This window comes from Borostomias antarcticus (genome assembly GCF_949987555.1).
Source record: "Borostomias antarcticus genome assembly, chromosome: 28".
Classification (NCBI taxonomy): Eukaryota; Metazoa; Chordata; class Actinopteri; order Stomiiformes; family Stomiidae; genus Borostomias; species Borostomias antarcticus.
In genome coordinates, this window is record NC_140261.1 from 4,350,757 (window position 1) to 4,355,756 (window position 5,000).

General features: G+C 56.2%; 1 protein-coding gene across 1 annotated transcript in view; it reads left to right on the forward strand.

Annotated features, from left to right (window-relative positions):
• Window positions 1-5,000, forward strand: part of diaph2 (diaphanous-related formin 2) — a gene marked incomplete at its 3' end in the record, with an annotated part of 387,717 nt that overhangs the window by 365,810 nt on the left and 16,907 nt on the right. The window lies entirely within an intron of this gene.

Here is a 5,000-nt window from a genome sequence, read left to right on the forward strand (position 1 = left end):
TTCACCATATTCTTATTGCCGGTAATGGCCTCGACACCGCCACTTAAACCGTATGGGCCTAAGCCACCATGTGCATTTGGGCTGTAATATAAGATGTTGTCATTAGGCCCGAGCTTCTGTTCCCTCTCTCATGTCCATTATATTAATTACTGCGCTTCGCTGCCAATCCCGTGCCGCCACGTGTTCAGTTACAACAACCTCTCCGGCCCCCGGCCCCCCCCATTTTAAGCCTCGCACTCCATCACACCGCCGGCACGGGGGGGGGGGCGAGAGGGTACTTCGCGAACTGCGTACGTTTGAGAAGTGAATACTTCGGCGTCGACCGTATACACGCATGTGAACTCGGTACGGCGCTTTGTTTACGCGCCGCCCGTTTCTGTAGACGCTAGCGGGGAGAAGAACGAGTCTTTCAGGCTCTGGTAAATCGAAGCGGAGTTGCCCTCCGCCCCGGTCCAGCGACGCCTTGTCAGTCATCTCCCACTCATAATAGGAAAGCAGGCCGCTGCAATAATTGCTTTGATGGTCCAGCCTGAACAAATCACTTGTGGGCATTAGAAGAGGCTTCGGAGATGGCGGCCGGAGAGAAAAGGTGGGAATGAATTAAAGCACTTTGTGTTCCTCGGGGGCGTGTGGCCCAGATTCTTCTTCAAAGAAAAATATAGGAGGGGGAGAGAGAGAGAGAGAGAGAGAGAGAGAGAGAGGGAGAGAGAGAGAGGAGAGAGAGAGAGAGAGAGGAAGGGAAAACATGCCTCTTCTTTGCTTAGGAATAAATGTAGCAATAAATGCAACAGTACACATCCAGTCCCCATCAGGCTAAAAAGGGTCTCTATTCAGCTGTGAAGACAATGGCGCGGACATAGTTAACTGGCAGGTGGAGAAAGGAGGATTTCACTGGAAATAATCTGATTTTGAACGGGCTCTGGTCTGTAAGAGTGCTCTGGTCGGCCCTTTGTGGACGGACAAAAGTTTGGCGCTTTAGAAGGAAGTCCTTTGAATGTTTTCTAGGGTGGGGGGGTGGGGGGCGCTGGGTGAATGGGCCCAGTGGATGTCCCGGAGGCGTGGCGTGTCCCCAGGACAGACGGACGGGCTTCATCCCGGGATTAGCCCAGCTCCGCTGAGCCTCCTCTGGGCCCGGGCCCGTCCCTCCCTCCTCCCCGTCTCACGTCCTTCAACCACGAACCAATCGGCTGCCTGGGAGCGGTCCTCGGGGGGGGTCGCGGAACAAAGTCCCCGGTAGACTGCTACATTAGTCGGCATTGTGCTCTGAACGAGCTCTGTGACCAGAATCACAGACGAGGACAGGGGGAATGAACCGGAGAGGCACTCAGCGTGACCGTCGGACGACAATGGCGGGATTCTGTTTGTCCCCTGCGCTAGATTGGGAACACAGTAGCTCTTTCATTCTCCCCTTATGAAAACAAGATGGCGGGTGGAGAAGGGCAGGAGTGGGAGAGAGACATGGCTGCCTCTGAGATAGCTGAGGATCCTCCACGTCCCTGTCCTCGGCGCGCTGTCCCCCACATCCCTGTCCCCGGCTCGCTGTCCCCCACATCCCTGTCCTCCATGCGACGCGCTATGAGTCACTCTCCCAGCGGCGTAGCGGTAAGCGATAGCTTTCAAGGACCGCCTGAGAGAGAGAGAGAGCCTCTCCCACCAGGTGTCCGCCTTGTGCCGGAATGCGCCGGGCGGAGGAGCAACGGGTCACAGCCGGGCCGCCGGGCAACAAGGCGGGCGGGTGGCCTGGGGGGCGGGAGGGGGAGGGGCGGTTCGTTGGACTGGAAGAGAGACTCTATAAACCTAGTGCACATGACCTCTTCATTCCAGCTGCTCTTCCTCCACAGAGCTCCAAAGAAACCACTTGTCATCAATCCTGACTGTGGGACAAAGCGGAGAAGCCCCGCCCCCCGCCCCCCCCCACCTCATCACCATCCCGCCCTCCGCCCGTCTCTTCCCTCTCGCCTTCCCAGAGGCCTCCGATTGTTTCCCAGGCGAGAGGGGACACGCCCCCTCTTTAGTTCCGGCCCCGGTGCCAGTGTCCCGCGACGACCCCCCCCCCACCGCCCACCCCCCCCTTCAAGCCCCCCACCCCCACGCGGCCCCCACCCCGGGCCCCCACTCTCACACCACCACTTTTCTTTTCTGCGGAGTGTGTTTTTGTGTGTGGTTGACGATGCATTGCAATCCTTTGGCAGCACAGGTGCAGCTTCTCGGAGAGAGAAATGGAATCGCTGGACCAGATAAATGCACAAAGACTATTCCGTTGAAGCTGAGCGGGTAGCAAATATTACCATTCTGAGGAGAGAGGGAAGGGTGTGGAGTTATTTTGGGGGTGGGGGGGGGGCGGGGGGGGGGGGGGCTATCAAATTTGGTTTGACTGTAAAAGCCTTGAAAATCACAAAGTACGACGAAACTTTTCATATTTTCTTCCCCAATAGGAAGCCTTGCCAGAGCTCGACATCAAGGCCCTCCTTTCCTCGTCAGAGCTGTGTCTTTAATGTCTGTCTTGGCTGTCAGTTCCACGTCTTCCAACAACAACTTGTTGTTGTTGTGTTGTTGTTGTAGTTGTTTTCAATCCTGAAGCCCCGCTGAGACGCAGAGACCCCGGGTGCGGGAGCGCAGCCCCCCCCCACGTCGGGGAGAGCGTCCTAGTGGCTGGCGAAGGCGGGGCTTAATGAGGAGGACACGCCTCTCCGGGCTTCCCCCCCGCCCCCCCCCCCCCCCCCCGCGCCGTTACGTGCTCCAGGTAGCCGTCTGGAGTCTCGGCCTCCCCACCACATCCATTATCAACCTCCCTCCTCCATAATTCACCCGGCTGATATGACATTGCCGTGTGGCGCCGCCGCCAGCCGCCTGGGCGCCTGTCCAGACCCGCCATGTGTGCCTGGCAGACGCGCTGGGGGGGGGGGGGGGGCTTTCTGAAAGCTCCGGAAACTGCTGCGTCATCCCGGACCGGGAAGACCGGCCTACCGTATCTCTACCGTCAGAGAGGAGGTGACCGTGACTGGAGAACAACACGCAGGGGAGGGAGAGACGCTAGAGAGGGGAGAGAGAGAGAGAGAGATGGAGAGAGAGATGGAGAGAGAGAGAGAGAGAGATGGAGAGAGAGAGAGAGAGATGGAGAGAGAGAGACAGAGAGAGATGGAGAGAGACAGAGAGAGAGATGGAGAGAGAGAGAGACAGAGAGAGATGGAGAGAGAGAGAGAGACAGAGAGAGAGAGATGGAGAGAGAGAGACGAAGAGAGAGACAGAGAGATGGAGAGAGAGATGGAGAGAGAGAGATGGAGAGGGGGAGAGAGAGAGATGGAGAGAGAGAGACAGAGAGATGGAGAGAGAGAGAGAGAGATGGAGAGAGAGATAGAGAGAGACAGAGAGAGATGGAGAGAGAGAGAGACAGAGAGAGAGAGACAGAGAGATGGAGAGAGAGAGAGATGGAGAGAGAGACAGAGAGAGAGAGAGAGAGAGATGGAGAGAGAGAGAGATGGAGAGAGAGACAGAGAGAGAGAGAGAGAGAGACGGAGAGAAAAAGTAAATAAACAGAGCAGGTCTTGCGGCTGCTGAAGTGCCTCAGCTGCTCAGCGCCAGTCGAACCCGGCAGGGCTGCTTTGCTCCGCCCACGTGTGTCCTGGACCAGGCCCGGACTAGCGAGTGTGAACGGGAGAGAGACGGCCCAGCCAGACCGCTGACCGCCGCCCGCTGGTCACATACATCACTGTCAGAGGCAGTTCACCTCTGCAGTACCAGCTTATTTAATGGCCAGGGCTTCGGCGTGCACAGGAAGACCCCCGGCCCCCCGCCCCCCCACACGCCACTACACCCATTTGCCCTTTGGCGCCTGTGGAAGTGTGTTTGGGGAGGTTAGGAGTGGTGTGTGCGTGTGCATGTGTGTGCGTGCATGTATTTGCGTGTCTGTAGGGATTGTCTACCTGTACGTACGTGTGTGCAAGTAAGCTATGAAGGTCCATCATACACACACACACACACACACACACACACACACACACACTATCCCTCTATCTCTTCGGCGCTCTTGCCGTTAGCACTGCTGAAGATTGCATTTCAGACTCGTCTTGGTGTAAGAAGATTATATGACGGCGTCCTCTATCACTCTGTCTCAGCGCGCCGGGCTGCACGCGCACGCCGCTTCAAACGGCGCCCCGCGTCTCCGGAGCGGTTCATTCCTCAAAAGATCGCCTTCCTTTGGATAGCATCTTTTTATTATTTGGAGTCAGCACAGTCTCTCTGCGCCGCCGTGATCGATCACAAACGTTACACAGGATGTCCTTGACTCCAGATCCTCAACATGGAAAAGAGTTTCGCACGAGCCGGTCAAACGTTCCCTGACAGGCGAGACTTGGATTTGTTCACGATAAATCCAAGTTTTTGCTCTCTTTTTTTCTTCCCTTTTTCTTCGATCCCTTTTCACACAAGTGTCCGGTCGTCTCCACAGCAGGGTCAGAGAGCAAGGGTCAGAAGGTCAAGTTCAACATGAGGTATTTAACGCGGTACAAACTCAGCGACACATTTTTAAACCTACACTCCCGCCTACCCCCCCCTGCTCTTCGCCTGGCGCGGACGTATCAGCGGACAGACACGTCTACCTGAGAGGACAATGACCTCCTGTGTTGCGCCGGGGCCCTCGTCCCGTCCCGACGCTCTTCCTTCCTGTACGGGGGGGGGGGGGGGTCCCGCCCCGCCACGCCCTACTGCGTAATTGAATGCATTGAATACAGCACCTCCTCTTTTTTAGGTCAAGTCATTTGCATCGGCGCCGTGTTTAGGGAAGGTTATGAAGCACTCTTGATTCACATGCAAATGTGGTAGTTATCAGCGTCCCGGCGCAAGATGAATAATGGGATGTAGAAAAACACATGGCCCACCGGAGGAAATGAAAGAACCCCTCTTTTCTGCTCCGCTGATTTCATTATAGACACTATTATTAGCTTAGAATGGCAACATCTATTATCTGGAGTCAGAATGTGACCATTTTATTGGACGGGGGA